Here is a 23,636-nt window from a genome sequence, read left to right as displayed (position 1 = left end):
AACTTCCCATAGTTATAGTAATCGCAAAACAATCGAAAATGAAATTTTTTGCATATCTTTACGTTTTGAAGGTTTCTGAACATTTTGGCATACCTTACAAAAAATGGAAGTATTTGTGTGTGTGTGTGCGTATGTTTGGATACAATTTTTCGTGCACGATTTCTGGCGCATGAATTAACTGGTTTAAATTATTCAAAAATCATTCGATTCCTATTGATGAAAAGATGTGCTCATTAGTTTTTCACGAAGACAGGTCCAGCCGTTTCGAAGTTACGGGGCAAAAAGTGCCAAAACCGGTAATTCAGTTTTTGAGAGAAATGAGTACTCGATTTGAATGATTCAAAAAACATTTTATTTGTATTGACAAACTAAAAAATTAATTTTTGGGTAGACAGGTCTAGGTTTCAGAGATACAGAGAAATTTGCCGGACCAGCTAGTATAATATAATACTATTCAACTTAATTTCGAAGAAGTATAATCAGTTGATCTTGAGATATATTAATTAAAAAATAAAACTGTTGCAACAACCCCCTAGCTCGCCTATATTATATTTTTAAATTATTTAAAATGTTATAAACTTGTCTTCTCTTATTGATTTATTGTAACGATTCTTACTATAATATTTACTACTACCTTAGTATATTAACTGATTACAAATATGTATGTAGTTATAATTTATTAATATCTATCATGTTTTTGATATGCATTCTACTATCAAATGCATTTCTATTCAAGTTTCTAATTTTTTTTTTACATCGTGACAAATAGTTATTTTGTATGAAAACGTGTCTTCTGTTTTCAATAATTCAATTATAAATTGTATTGTATCAGCGGTTATGAGAAACTGTGTGATTGACTTTCTACTTAGACATTGGCCTCTCACTTGACATTATAATAGAAAAACAGAGGATTTCATGATTTAATAGAATTATATGTAATTATACGCTTTTACTCTTTTCAAGTTGCATGCAAGTTTTGCGCCATCTCCTCTCTGGCCATGTTTGTAATAATAACATTGTAAAACTAACACTTGTTTTGATTATGTTGCTTTTATAATTATGTGAGAAGGTTATTGAAAACGAATCTAAAGCGATTTCCGTATTATTTAGTCGATTTGATTATTCCAACTCCAATTCTTTATTTGATAATTATAGAGGTAGAGGTTAAAGATCCGCAGGTTAAAAGGTCCACCACCGATATTTCTGAAAACCAGGAATGCTAAGAATTTTTTAACAACAATATTTCAAAGTAGAGGAAAAAAGATGTAGAACCAGCCATCACCTTGGTTTTTACAACATAAAAAGGATCAACTGGACCCTTACTCTGGCAAAGGTATAAAAAATGAAAAAAAGTAAACTAGTGGTGCATGGCATCGTGCTTTAATGCGAATTTCCGAAACTTCTCGTATTGTAATTTGAAATTTTGAATTTTATTGAAAGTTTTGGACACCTATTAATATCGGTTTTCAAATTACAAAATATCTGATTTTTGACCGTCAAATGGCATTTTTTCAAACAATTTTTTCTGGATCTACGAAACCGCTGGATCTGCATTTGTAAATACTTAATCAATTCATCATTACCTCAATACAAGTGGAGTGATTTTTGAATCATTCAAATCGAATGCTCTGTAGTCTCAAAATTTCGATTGCTATTTTCTGCAATCTTTGCTCCGTATCTACGTGACGGCTGGACCTACCTTTGCCAAAAACTAATCAGCACCTCTCCTTATCAATAAGAATCGAATGCTTTTTGAATAATTCAAATCGGTTGAGCGGTGCTAAGAGAAACGTTCACGAAAAATTGTATCCATACACACACACATACATATATTCATGTTTTCTAAGGTATGACAAAATGTTCAGAAACCTCTGATACAAAGACATGCATAAATTTTCATTTTCGATTTTTGGACAATTACTATAACTTACCCTACGGGAAAATAATAAAAAAAATTTGTTTTAAATCAACTTAATACGCGTAATGAGATTAAAGAACATATTTGAACAGTTTATTGCCAATCCATTGCCTGACTGATTAGATAATTACAGCATTATTTTAGGTACAAATGCCTAAGCCTCTGATATGATGCAGATAAATATTATCACCCATTATAAAAAAAATGATAAAAATTTGAATCATTTTGATACTCCAGTGTTGTGACAGTGTTCAAACAATTACAAACATCAAATACCAATTACTATTGATTTCAAGTTAATTAAATGAAAAATATAAATTGATGTGTTTTACTACTAAATATAAGTGCAGGTGAGATTATATTAAAAACTATAAACAATTATTTTAAATCAAGCGTAACAAAAAATTTATTAATAATTTGAGTTTGACGATTTTCGATATAGATTCCAAAATGCAACAGATATGGTTAAAGTTCGCTTAATTTAAAAGTTTGATATTTTTCTAAATAATTTTGTAAAATTACTAAACTATTTTGTAATACAGTTATTAAAAATTCATCGAGTTTGCTCGAATCTTGGTGATAATAACAATTAATTTGGAAGTGAATACAAAAAAATTTTCAACAAAAGTTAGTCAACATTGTGCAACACCACATAAGTTGAACCATATTGCCAAAGAATTGGTTTTACTAAAGATTCTATACATTTATAACGCTGAGTTATTGTAGATGTCTTGTATCTTTATTTAGCCTATACCTATCATAAATTATTTAATTACATACCTAGTTATACATTACAATCATTCAAGCTTGGTAACAGAATTATAAGTGATAAATCAAATCAAGGCACATATATAAGTTGCCGATTCACGATTTAATTACATGTTTATAAATAAATTAATGAATAAAATTACCGTACTAACACACCTTTCTCTGCCATAATCAAACTGTAAAAACATACGAATACAAAATTTGCATCGTTGTTGATGGTTGTATGACCTCAAATTTCATACTAAAATTAAATTTTACTATTTACCTTAACGAGTAATAATTCATTTTATAGCAAACAGAAGATGTAAATAAGTGGCTATATTTATACATCATTTATAAATATATACGTCTGTACAGTAATTGCTATTTATCTGTTTTTGATTGGATTAGATTACTAAACGCTTGAAATAATCAGAGCCTTATACAAATAGATATATTTTTGTTTTTTGTGTGTAAAAAATAGATAAAATGAGTGCTATAAATACGATTATAATAATATTTATGCTATCATCATATATGATTAATGTGTCTGGAGCACAGAAGAAAGATGCTGACTGTTCGGATACCATGGGATGCATAACAGATATAAAGGTTCAGTATGCAAAATTAATAAAATAAATAAAATTATAATTATAATTATAACTATAATTATAATTATATATAAATATATAGTAATAAAACAAATTACTGCTATATTTAAATAAAAACATTATTTAGTTCATGTTATATTCAGGATGATCATTGCAAAAACACATATGGCGAAAAATCTTTCCTAACATTTCCTGACAACTGTTGTCCTACTTGCAAAGATTTCAAGGGTAAGATTCATACTTGTTTTTAGTTTCAAAAATAGTTTATTTATAGTGATTTGAATAACCTACCCTATGCAGTGCGTGGCATAAAGGTCCAATTTGACTTTGAGCAATTATATTGTGAAAACCAAACCAATTATATGACAACAAATACCACATGTCGAACAAACAACTATCTATGTTCAGTAAAACTCTCAGCTCATTCATAATTCTAGAAATGTGTTTTTTGCTGTTTTTCACAAATTTGAGGTCCTGTTTACCACACAGGCGGGTATCACAAATCAAACAAGACCAATATATTATTTTTATTTTAAAGGAATTTTACGAAATAATAGCTATATTATTCAACGAATGCAAAATATAAATTTCAAAGTAACATTTTTTATACAGATGATACTGTATATAACCTTGATCTTTTTCGTCAAAAAAATCATAAACAAAGTTGCAATAAGTATTTATTCAGCATACCTTAGGTGAAATTGCTTTTTTAACTTTTCACTTTGTCACTAATTATTTTTTTTATTGTTTACACCTTTGCAAGGATCAAGGTGCAGTTGGTCCCACGTGTGAGTTTTTATAAAATTAACAATACCTCTTATAAAAGAATTAAATTACATATAATTAAAAATTATATTATGACCTCGTTAACTAAACAACAGTGCTCACAACTAAAACAACTAACAACGAGAGAAAATGCTTTTGTTAAGTACTTTTAAACATTGTCGTTTTTTCCTGATAGCAACTTCGTGAGAATCTTGGTGAAGGCTGGTTATATCTTTTTCCCTCTACTTTCAAATATCATTGTTAAAAAAATTCTCAACTTTTGAGACATCAGTGATGGACCTTTTTATCCACGGATCATTAAGCCCCGCTCTACTCTTTCTAAAATAAATTTCTGTAAATCATAAAATTAATGTACTAATTTACAAAATTCAAATTAAACTATCCTAAACGTTTACAATATATTGTGATATCTAACAATAATACATTTCACGATATATTAGACTTCTAACAATGTATATTAAAATTAAAGCAATTTCTGATTAATTTCTCCAAAAAACGTAGTCTAGAATTACTATAAAAATAATATATTAGGATAAAAAAAATTGGTACACAAAAATAATGTGATAAATTATTATTTATTACTAATATTGCTTACAGGATTAGGAGAAAGTTGCACCAATGATTGTGCACCAGGACTAATATGTAATGAATCAAAACAGTGCGATTTAAATAAAGGTGAGCTTGTTCTATATTTTTTATAAAATATTACCAATTGCTAATGAAATAATTATTTCTCTCGGTTAAAAACGCATTTTGTAGAGCAATGTTTATATACAAAGCACCTTGATGAAGCAATTTTCAAAGAGATGAAATATATTCCTAGGTGTATGAATGATGGTACCTATGCACCTGTACAATGTAAGGGAGATAAAGCAACTTATGGAAGGTAGAAAAAAATATTTAGAGAAAAAGCAAATCAAATGTATATATATATATATATATATATATATGTATATGTATATATATAATAATTTTACCTTATTGTTAGATGTTATTGCACCAGCCCAGAAGGCAAACGAATTTTTGGTTGGATGTGGTACAAAGATGCAGATGAAATGACATGCGGTAATATACTTTAATACCAATAAAATATTAGTAAGCTAACTTTAATATCTTAGCCCTTTCCACTCGGATGCCGTCGCTCCGTCGGTTAAACACAAACAAATCTTTCCATTCGCGAGTGGAAAGGGTTAATATGGCTTGAATACTATACCAAGACTTCAAAACCATTTTGTAAAAAATTGCGGTAATTATATTAATGAAAGTCAATTCTTCTATCTATATGGATTCCGTAAAATATTTTCATAGGCAATGTACCTTTAAGGGGGTTGTTCTTTTTTTTGTTACAAAACATGCAAGGTATTTGTTTTTGTTTTTCTCGAAATGTAATTATCATAAAGACATGCGGTTTTTTTTAAACAGAAATTACAAAATCATAGAATATTAGGAATTTTTTTATTTTTTTTTTCGCCGTCATTTTTTAACCAGGGGGCGCCAAAGTGGGCATTGCAAAATCGATCTCGTTTGCGGTGCCACAGATAAATCCGTTGCGCATCGCCTGAAACAAAAAAAAACGAAACTACGTTGAAGAAGAAGTTTGAATCCAGTCCCCCTACCAAAATGAAAGAAAAAAAGCAAGAAGGAAAAAAATGGCAGCAATTTAAAGAAAAAGTGTTAAAAATGGTCTGTTTTTTGGGACAAGAAGCTTCGCAAAATTTTTTTGCGTAATGTTATCAAGTTGTTGGAGGTAGGGAGACTAGGTATTGCAGTGGTGAACAAATTAAAAAAAAAATTCAAGTCCATCCGATTTGTAGTTTTTTTTTAATTTGTGGCACCGCATTGAAAAAAGTCAATTGGAGAAAAACGTATTTAAAGTTTTTAATATAATGTACTAAATACACCATATAATTTAATGTACTAATACACCATAGTGTTCAAAGGTGCTGACACATGAAAAAGGTCATGTGCATGACGTATAAAAATGAAAAAGAGATCAGTTGGCATACAATAGCTCGCGGAGCGATGAAAAAAACGGTTTCAGAGGATCATATATATAGAGATATATATATCTATAACTTAGTCAAAAAAATAGATATTGAGATGATTTTTTTTTTTAAATAATTCTAAGGTTTTTAGCTTTCATAATATCAAAAAATCTCAAAATCGAAAAAAAATAGATAAAAAAAGAACAACCCCCTTAAAACATTTTTAAACAAATAGTTTGATATTTTCCTCTACAACTGTAAGCAGTATCTGGTATCAAGGAACTTTTAATTAAATTTGTTAATTTTATAAATTTCAGCATGTAGTAGAAAACGCCACGAATTAGAAAAAAATCGCGATGACGTGACATTGCACTGTTCTCCAGATGGTAGTTTCGAAGAATTGCAATGTGATTTGGGAGTATGCTGGTGTGCCGAAAAAGATACTGGAGAACCAAAAATAGGTTTGCCGGTGGTACCCGAAACCATGATCAAGAGATTACCATGCTGTAAGTTGATTTCTCAAACTAATTATAACTCCTAAAATACAATTGTCATTACACTTTTTTAGCTTAACCGCGGATAATAGTTTAAAATCATAGTCCAGTTAAAAATAATAAGAACGATTGATTTCTAGCAACTAATAATATGCCAATTTGGTATCAACTTTATATCCGTATATTTTACTGATTAATTATAAAGTTATAAATCTTTCAAGTTTTAGATGCTTTCAGTCCACTTTTTAAACATTTATACTAAATATTCGACCCAAAAGAATTTCACTTTCTTGTATATTTTTATCACAAGAGATTCGCGAGTTAATTAGCCTACTTACAATATCGTAGAAAGTACATCCTATTCTATAGACTTTTTCTAAGAATATCGATATTCAAATATATGGCTATTGTACACTTATCAACTTTTCTTTTTTTTATTATATTATTATTCGTATTTGAAACAACATAAAATTCAAATGGCATCGTGCCTTAAAGTAAATTGCTGGAACTTTCCGTGCCGTAACAAAATGTTCGATGAATATTAAATGTTTTCAATTAGATTATTATAAATAAATACAACATTGACTAATATTTACAATAATTGTAAACTGAATTCCAAAGTTAAAATTATTTATTTAAAATATATAAGTGAGCTTTAGAACTTTAGCAAGAACTCAAATTAAAATCTGAATTATTTTTGATATACAAAAAAAAATTAGTTTGATTTTTTTTTTCAAAAGAAATTTCTTTGTCAATACAAACAGAAAGTTTTTTGAATCTCTATATCTTCGAAACGGCTGGACCTGCTTTTCCCAAAATCTAATCACAAGTTCCCCCATCATTACGAATCGAATGTTTTTCGGATCATTCGAATCGGTTGATCCGTTCTGTTAAGAACGGACATTTTTAGCACTTTTTGCTCTATATCTCCGAAGCCGCTGGACCTGCCTTCGTCAAAAAGTAATCAGCACGTCTCGTCATCAATAAGAACCGAATGTTTTTTGTAATCATTCAAATCGGTTAATATGTATGCCCGAAATCGTCGCCAAAAAATTGTCTCCACACATACACACACACATACACACACACATACATACACAACATACATTTCACTCTGGGATGCATAAAAGCATTTCCTTCGCTATACAAAAAAACACACATACACACACATTCATTTTTTTCTGAGGTATTCCAAAATGTCCAGAAACCTCTGAAACGTGAAGATATGCAAAAATTTTCATTTTCGATTTTTGGCCCATTACTATAACTTACTCTACGTGAAGTTAATTATAGCTTATGTGCTAGTTTATAAGGTACCAGCCAAAATAATTATTTAGGCGATCATTAGCAATAACAGCTGGCACAAAGAACTTGAAATCATTATATCATTTTTATTAAATATATATGCATTAATCACGGTAATTTTAAATAGACAATGTCACAGCCATCGGTGAGCAATATTTGCGACAATGCGAAAGCCAAAGATATGCAATGGCACAAATAAGGGCTTTGTTGAAAACAAGAGGAACTGAAGAAGCCTCATTGATAAGTGTTTTTTGCGACTACGATGGATCCTATGGACCAGTACAGCTCAACCAGGGAAAGTGAGTTTTTGAAAGCAAATATCATAATAATTAACTCAATAATATAAAACTTTAGGTATTTTTTATTTTAATTAGGTATCATTGTATAATATTAATCTTGACCAGTTAACTTTGATTGACAAATATACTGGTCATGGAGAAGTGACGAAATTTTGGGACTTTTTTTTAAATGTCCAGTATATTTTGAGGCTATGACTGTATAAAATATGTAGTAATTGCATTTTATCTTAAGGAAAGTTGGAAATGTGGAAATAATATACTTAATCATTAAGAATTAAGATTTAGCTATTTAAATAATATTTTCCATGGTTTGTTCAAAGATAGATTTTGTTTTTCATCAAAAATTATTCTCTAACTTTAACTTATTAGGGTTAACTATTTTTTTAAACTTTAAGATATTATTGAAATATAACTAACGACAGTATGAATAATTAATTGTTTGAGATTACATTTTCCCTAAATAAAGCAACCTAAACGGTTGTGAACAGAAAAATCATTTTCATTAACTAATTTTTTAATACTCGAACAAATTTTGTTTCACTTCAATTTTTCAACTATGTTTTATTAATAACAATAAAAAATGTGTATTAATCTATTTAATCTTTTCAGACGTATTTATAATCTATTTAATCTTTCAGAGTATTTTGCTCGGGTAAAGACAAAGTACAGATAAACGGATGGATAGCAGAATCTGGTGTATCTGTAAATGCTATTGATTGCAGTAAGTTTGGAATAAAATAATTTTATTGATATTCTTTATTATCTTAATAGAGCTACACTATGGTGGAGTGTAGTAGTTATGGGGGCGTTCATTAATCACGTGACGTTTTAAGGAAGAGGGGGGGTTTGACAAAAAATCACGAAATATCACGTGGGGGAGGGAGGGGTACAGTAAGATATCACGTGTATTTATTTTTCACCTAATTTTTTTTTAAAAAATTCAAAACATTTTCAAAAAAATTCAAAAACTTTACAATTTTTTGTCTTAACTAAAAATACACGTGATGTTTTGTGGGGTAGGGAGTGATTTTAAATATCACCACGTATCACCAAGGGAGAGAGAGAGAGTTCAAAAAATCATTAAAAAGTCGATCACGTTATTAATGAACGCCCCCCAAGAACGCGGAGTAGCACCAATAGTTTCAGGGCTGACCCTAAACTCGACTTGCTCAATATAAGGCAGTGTGGTGTCAAATATCCACTTGAGGTTATATGTTTGAAATATAAGCTAAATTGTAAATCGCATTTCGTGGGCATTTCTGCAACATATATAATATACGCCATCACTATTTGATATAAAATGTCGGGGCACAAAGATCCAATTTGACTTCGAGCAATTATATTATGGAAACCAAATCAATAAACGTTCAATAAAACACCCAGCTATTTATCATTGTACAAACGTGTTTTTACCGTTTTTCAAAAATTTACCACCTAGTCCTTTTTACCCCATAAAAGGGGTTGTTAAATGACTCATTTTTAATATTAAATGCATTTTACGAAATAATTGCTATATTATTCGACCAATTCAAAAATAATATGAATTCAAAAATATAAATTTCATGGGTACAGTTTTTACAGAGGAATTACTGTTTAATTGTTTACTAATTGTTTATTAATTTGTTAATTACTAACCTTGATCTGGTATTTCATCAGAAATATATATTAACAAAGTTGGAATAACTATTTATTTAAATTATTTTTCGTAAAATTGCTTTATTTAATTTAATTTTACTTTTATATATGTATTTTTTTTTATTTTTTACACCTTTGCCAAGGTAATGGTTCAGATGGTCCTCTTTACCCCAATACCTTCGTGTAAGCTTTTATAGAGGTTGTACAAGAATTGTTGAATCCAACTTAAAATTAACAATACATCTTATAAAACAATTAAACAACGAATACCTAAAAATCATATTAAGGTTTCGTAAACTAAACGAAAAAAAAATCCTTTTGCCAAGGATTTTCATACATTGGCATTTATCTCATGATAGCTATGCATCTTTTTCCCTCTACTTTCAAATATTGTTATAAAATTCTTGATTTTACTTGTTTTGGAGATATGGGTGGTGGAAAAGCTTTTACAGAGGTAATACTGTATATAACCTTGATTTAGTATTTTGTCAGAAATATTCATCAGCAGAGTTGGAATAACTATATTTAATTTATCTCTTGTAAAATTGCTTAATTAATTCTTTATATGCTATTTTTTATTTTTTACACCTTTGCTAAGGTAATGTTTCAGATGGTCCTCTTTACCCCACCACCCTCGTGTAAGCTTTTATTTTTACTCTCGGATTAAAAACGTAGTTCGCGTAGTTCTGATCGCAGTTGAATTATATATTTATAATAAATTACTGTTAAAATTATTTCTTATTGTGATTTATTCAGATTGTGCAAGAGATAGTGCCACGTACAAGGAAAATGATCTCGAGTTTTCGATGGTTTGTGAAGCTAATGGAAATTACAGGATCCAACAAGAACACGATGCACAACTTTACTGTGTTGATAGAGATGGTCATGCAATTACAAAACTTCAACCTAAAGGTGTAACAATTGACTGCGAAGAAGAACTTAAACCTTATCCTTAATTTTTTTTTTAATTCCACAAAGTCATCCAGCATTTGATAATAGATTTATTTAATCTCAACAAACTTATGCCCTGATTCATTCAATGTAAATTTAAATTTTAAAATGATATAAATACAAATGTTATCTAGTTATAGATATAAATATTGAATACATTGATGAATGCAAAAACAGTATATTATTAACAAAATATAAGGTGTTAAAAAATCAATAGGTATCGTTTGATACAAATTATCAATAAATATTGTTAATGATACGTATACAAAGTCAACTTGATCAATAAGATATAAGACTCAGCTATATATGTAAATGTCAATAAAACTGAAAAAAATTTCGCTTCTACTAAAAATTAATCAAAGCCATTTCACATTGATGCCTTTCAAATGTGCTTATAATATGTGTAATTACAAGTTATAGTAATTGCAAGAAAAACAAAAATGCATTTTTTATATATCTTTACGTTACAAAGGATTCTGAACATTTTGGCATACCTTAGAAAAAATTGATGTATGTGTGTGTATGTGCGGATACTAATTTGCATCGAAGATTTCGTGAACACGAATCAATCAATTTCAATATATCAAAAAACATTCGATTTGTATTGATGGGGAGACGTGATGATTAGTTTTTGGCAAAGGCAGGTCCAGCCGTTTCGAAGATAAGGGACAAAAAGTATCAAAAATGTTGATTTGAATTAATTGAAGGATTTAAAAAACTTTTCATTTGTATTTACAAAGTGAAAAACTGTCGAACGGCATTCTTGGCAAGACATACCAGCGATTACGGAGATCCAAAAAAAAGTACAACTAGTTGAAAGTGGCATTTAGCCTTAAGGCAAGTTGCATGAACTTCCCAAAATGTGTAAGAATTAACTTAATCAAGAGAAATTGAAATATAGATATTTAGATAAAATTTCCAACTGTTTATTTCAAAAATAAAGTTAGAGCTTCCAATTAAATCTAACCATTGCGATTTCGAATAGGATTTTCTCAAATTTGAAATTAACTGTAATTATTTTAATTATATTGCACAGATACTAGTGCTTGTATGTCCTAAAATTGTAGCTTATTATTTTAAATTTTAATGAATTGATAATGTTTGAATCATCACATCACAAAGGCAATCTTAACTATAATATTTTCTCAAACTTTGATGAATTTTTAACATTAAACTATTTGTCATAGGGACGTAACATTTTAGTATGCTATATAATACCATGATGCCAAAAAATGTTCATAAAAATCGTCAATTTTTTTTTCAACAGTGAATTTCAAGAAAAGGGCTTGGTAGATTTTATCTAAAACTAATCAGTATATTTCCCAATCAATATCTTTCGAAGTTTTTCATTTTTTAAAATCAATTCAGAATTGAGAGCTAAAAAAAGACGAAAGTTTTTTCACTGTTTTGCTATTGACGAAGAAACGTTTTTATCGCACAAAATTAATAAATGCTAGTCCTCATCGAGATACATCGAATGGCTTTTTAATTTTTGAAATCCAGCCGTTTTTGGAAAAATCTGTTCGCGCGCACACACACTGACTTTTTCCAAATTTGGTCTGATTTAATTCAGAATGGCTCGAAACGTCGAGAAAACATAAAATTAGCGAATCGGATTTTTTGATGACAACAAACTTCTTCTTCGGGAAGTTTAAAATGCCATATGGTGGTGAGTAAAAAATGATCACTAGACATGTGCACATCAAATTATCAGATATTTTAAAAATGCATTCTAAATTTGCCTTTATGAAATTTAGTAATTTACCTTAGCGCGTAGCATCATGGTATGCCATGGCGGGCTTTGTATTAGAATTGCTTCATTGTCCAAAATTAAACGGCACTTGGAATCCTTATATCTGCAAAAGAAATATTTATTAAAATACATACATTTTTCAGATATAACAATAAATATATCATATTCATTTTCTGTTCATATACCTTGATTATGATAAAGACGTAGTCTGTTTAGAAGTAGATGCTAGACCAGATATTATTATAATAATTAATGAAATATTTTATTATATATAAATAAATATAAATCATTAAGTTTACCGATAACAATTTATTGGTAATTCAATAGTTTATATATAATTAAATAACTGGAATAATTAATAATAATATAAATATTTTATTATATATATATATATATATATATTTTTTTTTTTTTGAATAGTCTTGAATTTGATGTTGATATATATGTTTAATTTGAGTTTAATATTCGGGCGTAACATCAATAAAAATAGTATGAGTTTTTTTTTTAAATTTATTTATTTAAAATCCATACGTTTCGGCTAGCATCTTAGCCATCATCTATCCTAAACTCCGAAGAGTAAATACTGAGTTTCGACAACTTGTTAAGTTATCATGATTATTAGTGTGTTTTACCATTTGTGATGTTTGTGTTAAAAAATATATATCTTATCAATGTGCACATGCTCATACCATGGATTAATAATGGTTTCATATGCTATATTAGGATACAAAATTGTAAGTGTTTTATTACTATTATTATTATTATTGTTTTTCCATGAAGTTTCCATTCATATAATTTATTTAGTTTCAATTTTTATAGTTAACTTGATTACCACTGAATGATGGCTAAGATGCTAGCCGAAACGTATAGATTTTAAATAAATAAATTTAAAAAAAAACTCATACTATTTTTATTGATGTTACGCCCGAATATTAAACTCAAATTAAACATATATATATATATATATATATATATATATATATATTATTTTTGCAGCCCAACCGTCAAATTAAAAAAAGATTAAATAACAAAATTATTTATTCCATTAAACGTTTCGACACTTGGTGTGTGTCATCATTCATATATATATGACGATATGAATCAAAACAAAAAAACGCATTAAATATAACTTCATTATTTTCTGTTTTCTGTGAAAGTGATTGGTGAATGCTTGTCCAGTATGTATTTCGCTATATTTTGAATAAATACCTTATGAAAATCAACTTTTATTATAAAGAATTCCGACAAAAAACATGAAAGTTGCTTTACTTCAAAAAATGAAGCATTAGTATGTCTACTAAAATGTTTCTATTTGATCAGAAAAAAAATGATAAGTAAAATCCTGGAAATTGAACTAGACAAACAAAAAATTATTGCCATTTATATGGATATAATATGATGATATGATCAAAATGAGCTATTGGTTTATAGCTATTATGGTATAAACGAAGATAAACATAAAAATTATGGTATGTTAATGTTTCCTATTCCTTGCATCGTAATTTTAAAACAAAAGAGAAAAATATTTTTGCCGATTGACGTCAAATATTTAGAAATTATTCTAAAAGTAATTTGTAGTCATCATGATTATTATTCTTTTATTATTGACGTATTTTATTCATTTTCTAAGCGGTTGTGTAATAGCGACGTCGATATGGATGATCATAAAGAAAAAGGTTTTCTTATCATTTCTAACTTTTTTTCAACAATTCGATTATCCTATAAAGGTAATGTCAAGTACTGCATAAAGATGTGTTAGACATAGATTATTATTCTATAAAATATAAAATGCAGGACATAACGGAGCCTTTTGTACTACAAAAGTATTCCTACGCATTTTTGGTTCTGGGAATTATAGTGTTCATCATAAGTTTTCTTGGATATGTGGCGAGTGCAAAAAATTCTATATATTGGGTTAATGTTGTGAGTTTCTCAAATTACTTTACTAATCACATACAGATGCTATATATTTTTATCAGTTTTATGTCTTAGTATTATTGGTAATGGTGACACAAGTTATAACAGCAATAGCAAGCCAAGGTTTTGCTAATAAGGTAAATTGTAAAAAAATGCATTAATTTATATAGTAGTACGTTGTATTATAATCACATCACGAAATGTTTAAAACCAATAGCAATAAAACTAGATATTTTAATTTTAAACATTTTTAAACAAGAATATACTGTCATTGAGAATACAGCTACTTCACCTAGCATATTACTTCAGAATTAGAGAAGGAGGTGATATAAGAGGCCAATGGGAAAAACTTCACACAGGTACTATTTCAAAAAACATATCCTTATTTTACTATGAATACGACAGAGAAAAAAAAACATAAATCAAACATATCTAAGATTATATACAATTTCAAACAATACCATTTTACCATTATGGATAGAATATTTTTAAGAATAATCGATTTATATAGTAGTAATTCCTTGGTCGAGATAGAATGTAGAAAGCATACTTTTCGAAGTAAAATAGTAAATAAATGAACTGGACTCAGTTTTCTACAGCAAAAATTTGAAAATATACAACATTTTATTATTGCTTTTTTGCATATAGAATACCAGTGTTGCGGAGGTAGAAACCATACAGATTTCAAAATGCAAATTGGCAATTTTGTTAGTGCTCCGAACGATGATAGATATCAAAAGTGGTCTAATCAATCTTGGATACCTCCATCATGCTGTAAACGTGGACAAACATGTACAGCAGGAAATTTTGATACTGAAAATTCTAATATGAATACAGTAAGCATTAAATAATTGTTTACAATTTTTATATTTAAGTAATTATCTTTACAATTAAAAATTATTGAATGTAACGTAACATTACTATCCAGGCTTGTTACGTGGTCCTTATTAAACTTATAGAAAAAAATCGGCTGGTTATTTATATACTCGGTATAGGATTCCCTGCATTCAAAATATTTATGATGATTATTGCTTATTTCATATTCTGCAAGACACAAGACGGGTATAGATACATTTCTTATACTATTTTAAAATTTTAAATACTAAATTTTACTGATGAATTCATAAACAAGTGTTTTTTTGATAGACCATGTCTATGTCGTTCTGATAGTAAGGCAAGTAGCAAATGTCCATTCAAATCATGCAAGAAAAGATCAACATTGCCCATCTGCCCAAAATTTTCACATGTAAATATACATCAATGTCCAGCAGAAATGAATTTGAGATCAATGTCTGATACTAATTTGGGAGACCTTTCTGAGAATCATACAACATTCCTAAAGCAAGGTAGGTTAAATTATCGCGAAAAATATTGAAAAAAAAACAGTATACATAAGTTGATGAAAATTAATTGTTTTCAACTAATCGATTAATTATACGGCAGAGTTTGTAAACTGTGAGCGAGGAATAAATGACGAAACGCCATACTTGTCAATTGTTACAGAAGAAAATATTTGCAATACAGAAAATGAACTAGCAGTAAAAATGAATCGCTTCGAAGGTTGTTTGAACAATGAAAATGATGAAATCATAGCTGAACCATCATGCTCTGTGAAATCCTGTCGGAAGCGACCAGCAGGGCCAGCAATCACTACGGAATCAATATGCAATTCAAGTTGCACATGTAAAGAAATGGTTAATTCAGTTCAAACACCCAATTCAATAAAGACAAAGATATATTCGAGCCCGCAAAACATTTGTCCTTTATCTGATATTGCTGTTCCATCGGTAAGAATAAATTATTTTAGTCGGGAAATAGAATATACATTCAGAAAGATATGTTCTAAATTTTCAGATTATGTGTGAAGCAGAAAATAGGCTGGTAGAACAACAACTCAATCATAAAGAACAATTGCTTTGGGAACAGGAGTTGTTTCAGAGAACGCGGGAAGAGCAATCTGTGTAAGTTTGCCAAAATTCCTTAGCCTTATAATTATATTAATAAGGCTTATTTAGCAGATTTAAAGCGGCTGGATTAATAGTCGACCAAGAAAATCATAATCGTGATCTCCGAATACAAGCTGATCACGACGAGATCTACCGTCAGGACCGATCGTTATTCAAAACCAGCAGCCAACGGGATATGATGTAAAATTAATAAATAAATAAATAACGATGTTCTTATATAATTTTAATGTGCATCTCATTTTTTAGAAATCAAAACAGAAACGAATCTAGTATAAAAATGTGCAATGCTTGTTTAAAAAATAAACCCATATCATGCGATGGAGATGTGGAATTTAAAATGTGTATTTCGGCAAGTAAATATGGACAGAAAAAAGAATATCCATTCGCAGAACGATACTCCGGTGATTTCCCATCTCACAGCGAAAAGTTATAAAATTATACTGAGAAATATTTGTCAATTTGGACAGGACATATTAGAATGCTCGTCTTTAAATCATGGTTTTGCACAAAGTATACTATGGTACAGAATTTGAGCTTGAAGTTGAAGACGAAATCATATAATAAATACAAAAAAATTCTAAATACCATTTTATTTATGCTATATTATACTAACGAATATCATAATCTGTATGAGTAACTAAATTGAATTAAATATTATATATTATAGAATACAAAATTTAAAAAAATTGGTAATATTTCAAACATAATATTTAGAAAATTTGAAATTAAAAATTAGCAAATATATCAAATTTATAAAAACATATTATGAATTATTAAAACATTTGTTTTTTCTCGAAAAAAATGTTTATAAAATCACACTAACACAAGTTTTATAGTAAAAAATACACCACTGTTCGAGCCTCACAAATTTTATTTATCCATCTTCCTCTACCTATATACTGAACTCCCTCTAATCTGTAATAAAATAATTACCTACCCTACTCTAGGTACTAAGATAGCTATAAGGAATTTATTTATTCTGTACGTATCTCTTGACCCGATAACATCTAATACAATTTACTAACATTATTACATTACATTTCTACAAACAAATTCTGAACTAATTATTTTCTATTCAGTTATATGTTATTTCAGGTCTGATATAGCCTTTTTTTATAATTAATTATATCTGGTCCTTCGAGGTAGTAAAGTGTCCGTGTGTAGTGATTTTTTAATTGACTTTTTTAATAAACATTGCGCCGGGCGCTTACAACCACCATATATTATTTTGTAGTAACCCTTATCATAAATGTATCTACTACAACACTAGATATGAGGTAAAGGATACACAACATATGTTGCTCAAATTAATTCAAAGAGATGACCTTGTTGGAAAAAAACTATCGACAGATTCTTTAAAAATTCAGAAGGTAAATGACACAAAAGGAAACAGTGCGACTCTGATAATAACTTATATCGTAAATCAGTAAAATGTCTTAATTATATGTAAAATAAATTTAATTTATTATGACCACATTTCAAACTGCAGAACGAATTAATTTTTTTTCATGTATTTGTATGGAAGAAGACATTTCGCATAGCGAGCTTTTCGCACAACAATCTTTTTCCCGGAACAAATTAAGTACGTAATGCGGCTATAATATGCTAGAAAGTATAGTAATACCCCGTTTAACGTCGTATTAGCGTCGTTTAGCGCTGTTTCGATTTAGCGCTCTTTTATTTTAACCCAGGTTTTGAAGGGATAAATGAGGAAGATGTAGAAGAAACTAGTGAGGCGCATGGCATTGTGCCTTAAGGCACTTCCCGTACCAAAACATTTTTTTTTAAAGATTAACATTTTAAAAAAAAATTACTTTGAAAGAATTAGATTTTTGAGAAACTATAAATTTTTGCAAAAAAAAAATTTTTGAAAAAAATACTTTTTGAATATAAATGTTTTCTTTAGTTTGAAATATTTTGAAAGTTCTGAATTTGTTTTCAAAGCAATCGTACTCCTTCAACTGCATAGAGACGAAATATCGAATCGCGTAAGCGCCGCGCCGCCGTCTAACGGATAAACATTGGTACGGAACCCATAGGAATGTAAACAAAATTTATACTTATTGTTAAAATCTCTATAAAATATCTGATAATTTTATGTGCATATGTTATGAATGTATGTTAATTTTAATTACATGAAGTTCTTTAATTAAATGATGAGTGAAATTGTGAAAACAATATTTTTTTGGGCGTCGTTTAACATGATCAACTGTGTGATGAATAATATTAATATTAATTAATCAACAATTACTTCATTTCTCTAATGAAAGTTCAAGTCCTAAATGCTAATTACAATGATAAACCGATCATGTCGTATTTGACTTCAATTATATTATTGTTAAATTAAAGAGAGACAAACTAAAACTCAAATTTCAATGAAACTAACCATGTAGAATTCTGAATCAATAACGAAAATCATTTTGTTAAAAATAATTCGGGCTAAGAGGAAAGTTGTTTGGCATGAAATATAAAATAGTTAGTATATGGTGATTTTTTTTTCTCAAAAATAAGAGAAATGAAATCGTCTTTCTATCTGTGGGAAACATGGTGAATATATACATATCCTGTAGACTAGACAATCAGATTTTTTTGTGATGTTATTGATATTATATATTCTAACTGAGCTATTATAGTGCATTTATTACCGTGATGTGTAAAAGCTTTAAACACAAAAATTATGCCATGCTTTCTGTTCCTCATATCGTAAAAGTTTCGAAATGTACCAAAATAGTTTTAGTCCAAAATTTAAAACAAAAGATATTTTTTTACATAAACGTCAAATATTAAGAAGATATTCTAAAAGTAATTTGTAGTCATTATGTTTATTGTTTTTTTATTATTGACGTATTCTATTCATTTTCTAAGCGGTTGTGTAATAGCGACGTCGATATGGATGATCATAAAGAAAAGGTTATGTTATCATTTCTAACTTTTTTCAACAATTCGATTATCCTATAAAGGTAATGTCAAGTACTGCATAAAGATGTGTTAGACATAGATTATTATACTATAAAATATAAAATGCAGGACATAACGGAGCCTTTTGTACTACAAAAGTATTCCTACGCATTTTTGGTTCTGGGAATTATAGTGTTCATCATAAGTTTTCTTGGATATGTGGCGAGTGCAAAAAAATTCTATATATTGGGTTAATGTTGTGAGTTTCTCAAATTACTTTACTAATCACATACAGATAATAATGTTACATATTTCCATCAGTTTTATGTCTTACTAATTTTGGTAATGGTGACACAGGTTATTACAGCAGTAGCATGCCAAGCTTTTGCTGATAAGGTAAATTGTAAAAAATGCATTAATTTATATAGTAGTACGTTGTATTATAATCACATCACAAAATGTTTAAAACCAATTGCAATAAAACTGGATATTTTAATTTTAAACATTTTTAAACAAGAATATACTGTCATTGAGAATGCAGCTATTTGAACTAGTATATCACGTCAGAACTAAAAAAGAAGGTGATTTAAGAGGCCAATGGGAAAAACTTCACACAGGTACTATTTCAAAAAACATGTCCCTATTTTACTAAGAGTACGATAAGTATTTGGACAGAGAAAAAATTAAAATATAAATCAAGCATATCTAAGATTAAATACAATTTCAAATAATATTTTACCACTATGGATAGAATATTTTTAAGAATAATCGATTTATATATTAGTAATTCCTTGATCGAGATAGAATGTAGAAAGCATACTTTTTAAAGTATATAGCAAATAAATGAACTGGACTCAGTTTTCTACAGCAAATATTGAAAATATACAATATTTTATTATTCCTTTTTTGCATATAGAATACCAGTGTTGCGGAGCTAGAAACCATTCAGATTTCAAAATGCGAATTGGCAATTTTGTTAGTGCTCCGAACGATGATAGATATCAAAAGTGGTCTAATCAATCTTGGATACCTCCATCATGCTGTAAACGTGGACAAACATGTACAGCAGGAAATTTTGATACTGAAAATTCTAACATGAATACAGTAAGCATTAAGTAATTGTTTACAATTTTTATATTTAAGTAGTTATCTTTACAATTAAAAATTATTGAATGTAACGTAACATTACTATCCAGGCTTGTTACGTGTTCCTTATTAAACTTATAGAAAAAAATCGGATGGTTATTTATATTACTCGGTATAGGATTCCCTGCATTCAAAATATTTATGATGATTATTGCTTATTTCATATTCTGCAAGACACAAGACGGGTATCGATACATTTCTTATACTATTTTAAAATTTTAAATACTAAATTTACTGATGAATTAATAAACAAGTGTTTTTTATAGACCATGTCTCTGTCGTTCTGATAGTAAGGCGAGTAGCAAATGTCCATTCAAATCATGCAAGAAAAGATCAACATTGCCCGTCTGCCCAAAATTTTCACATGTAAATATACATCAATGTCCAGCAGAAATGAATTTGAGATCAATGTCTGATATTAATTTAGGAGAACTTTCTGAGAATCATACAACATTCCTAAGGCAAGGTAGGTTAAATTATCGAAAAAATTAAAAAAAAACAATATACATAAGTTGATGAAAATGAATTTTTTTCAACTAATCGATTAATTATACGGCAGAGTTTGTAAACTGTGAGCGAGGAATGAATGACGAAACGCCATACTTGTCAATTGTTACAGAAGAAAATATTTGCAATACAGAAAATGAACTAGCAGTAAAAATGAATCGCTACGAAAGTTGTTTGAACAATGATGAAAATGATGAAATCGTAGCTGAACCATCATACTCTGTGAAATCCTGTCAGATGCGATCAGCAGAACCAGCAATCACTACGGAATCAATATGCAATTCAAGTTGCACATGTAAAGAAATGATTAATTCAGTTCAAAACCAAATTCAATAGAGACAAAGATACATTCGAGCTCGCAAAACATTTGTCCTTCATCTGATATTGCTGTTCCATCGGTAAGAATAAATTATTTTAGTTAGGAAATAGAATATAAATTCAGAAAGAAATATGTTCTGAATTTTCAGATTATGTGTGAAACAGAAAATAGGCTAGTAGAACAACAACTCAATCATAGAGAACAATTGCTTTGGGAACAGGAGTTGTTTAATAGAACGCGGGAAGAGCAATCTGTGTAAGTTTGCCAAAATCCTTTAGCCTTATAATTATATTAATAAGGGCTTATTTAGCAGATTTAAAGCGGCTGGATTAATAGTCGACCCAGAAAATCATAATCGCGATCTCCGAATACGAACCGATCACGAAGAGTTGAATTTGGAAAGCAATATCTATCGCCAGGACCGATCGTTATTAAAGACCAGCAGCCAGCGGGATATGATGTAAAATTAATAAACAATTAACGATGTTCTTATACAATTTTGATGTCCATCTTATTTTTTAGAAATCAAAACAAAAACGAATCTAGTGAAGATGTGCAATGCTTGTTTAAAAAATAAACCCATATCATGCGATGGAGATGTGGAATTTAAAATGTGTATTTCGGCAAGTAAATATGGACAGAAAAAAGAATATCCATTCGCAGAACGATACTCCGGTGATTTCCCATCTCACAGCGAAAAGTTATAAAATTATACTGAGAAATATTAGTCAATTTGGACAGGACATATTAGAATGCTTGTTTAAGAATCATGGTTTTGCACAAAGTATACTATGGTACAAAACTTGAGTTTGAAGTTGAAGACGAAATCATATAATAAACACAAAAAATCTAAATATCATTATATTTATTCTATGATAGTGTTGAGTATCATAACATGCATGAGTAACTAAATTGAATCAAATATTATATATCATAGAATAAAAAATTTAAAAAATTTTGTAATATTTCAAACATAATATTTAGAAAATTTATCAAATATTTATCAAATTTATAAAAACATTAAAAAATATCAAAACATTTGTTTTCCCTCCATAAAAATGTTTATAAAAGCACACAGGTTTTATAGTAAAAATTACACCACCAAATATTATTTTAAAGTAACCCTTATAAATGTATGTACTACAACACTAGATAAGCAAATTAAAGTGATACACCACATATGTTGCTTAAATTAATTCAAAGAATATTCCTTGGAAATTTTTGCTCCGCTGTGAAAATATATTTGTTGAAAAAAAAAACTATCGACAGTTTCTTTAAAAATTCGGTAGCTAAAAGAGCACAAAAGGAAACAGTACAACTCTGATAAAAACTTATATCGTAAATCAGTAAAATATATTTTATTTTCTATGACCACATTTCAAGCTGCAGAACGAATTAATTTTATTTTCATGTATTTGTATGAAAAAACACATTTCGCATAGCCAACTTTTCGCACAACAATCTTTCTCCCGGAATTAAGTACGTAATTCGGCTACAAAATACTAGAAAGTACAGTAATATCCCGTTTAACGTCGTATCGTTTAGCGCTGTTTCAGTTTAGCGCTCTATTATTTCAACCCAGGTTTTGAAGGGATAAATGAGGAGATGTCGAAGAAACTAGTGGGGCGCATGGCATCGTGCCTTAAGGCAAATTGCTGGCACTTCTCAAATACTACCATTTTTTTTTTTTTAATTAACATTTTTGAAAAAAATTACTTTGAAAGAATTAGATTTTTGAGGAACTATAAATTTTTGAATAAAAATTATTTGTTTGGAAAAAAGACTTTCTGAAAAGAAATGTTTTCTTTATTTTGAAATATTTTTGAAAGTTCTGAACTTTTTTTTCATAGCATTCGTACTCCTTTAACTGCATAGAGACGAAATATCGAAGCGCGCAAGCGCCACGTACATTGGTACGGAACCCATAGAAATGTAAGCAAAATTTATACTTATTTTTAAAATCTCTATAAAATATCTAATAGTTTTATGTGCATATAACTAATGAACATTTTTGACCGCCAAATGGCATTTTTTTACTTTTTTCATGAAAATTTAATCAGTGCTTCATCTTGTCAATACAAATAAAATGTTTTTGAATTATTAAAATCGGACACTCCGTTCTCTTAAAACCTAAGTTGCCGTTTGTGGCACTTTTTGTCGCGTATCTTCAAAACGGCTAGACCTGCCTATGCCAAAAACTAATCAGCATGTCTCCTTATAAACAGCAGTCGAATGTTTTTTGAATAATTGAAATCGGTTGAACAGTGTTACCAAAATCGTCGACGAAAATTTGTATCCGCACACACATACATCCATTTTTTCTAAGGTAGGCTTAAATGTTCGAAAACCTTTGAAACGTAAAGATATATACAAATTTCTTTTTCGATTTTTTTGCGAT

General features: G+C 28.9%; 1 protein-coding gene across 1 annotated transcript in view; it reads right to left on the bottom strand.

The window, feature by feature from the left end:
* Positions 1-12,594, bottom strand: part of LOC113367558 — a gene marked incomplete at its 3' end in the record, with an annotated part of 106,110 nt that extends 93,516 nt beyond the window's left edge. The window contains 1 exon segment of the mRNA XM_026609156.1: positions 12,497-12,594.
* Between the last annotated feature and the right edge of the window lie 11,042 nt (positions 12,595-23,636).

This window comes from Ctenocephalides felis, unplaced genomic scaffold (assembly GCF_003426905.1).
Source record: "Ctenocephalides felis isolate EL2017-DRISC unplaced genomic scaffold, ASM342690v1 CF-g0.4_SCAFFOLD_01170, whole genome shotgun sequence".
Taxonomy (NCBI): domain Eukaryota; kingdom Metazoa; phylum Arthropoda; class Insecta; order Siphonaptera; family Pulicidae; genus Ctenocephalides; species Ctenocephalides felis.
The sequence above is the reverse complement of the archived record's forward strand: the minus strand, read 5'-3'. Positions and strand labels throughout refer to the sequence as shown.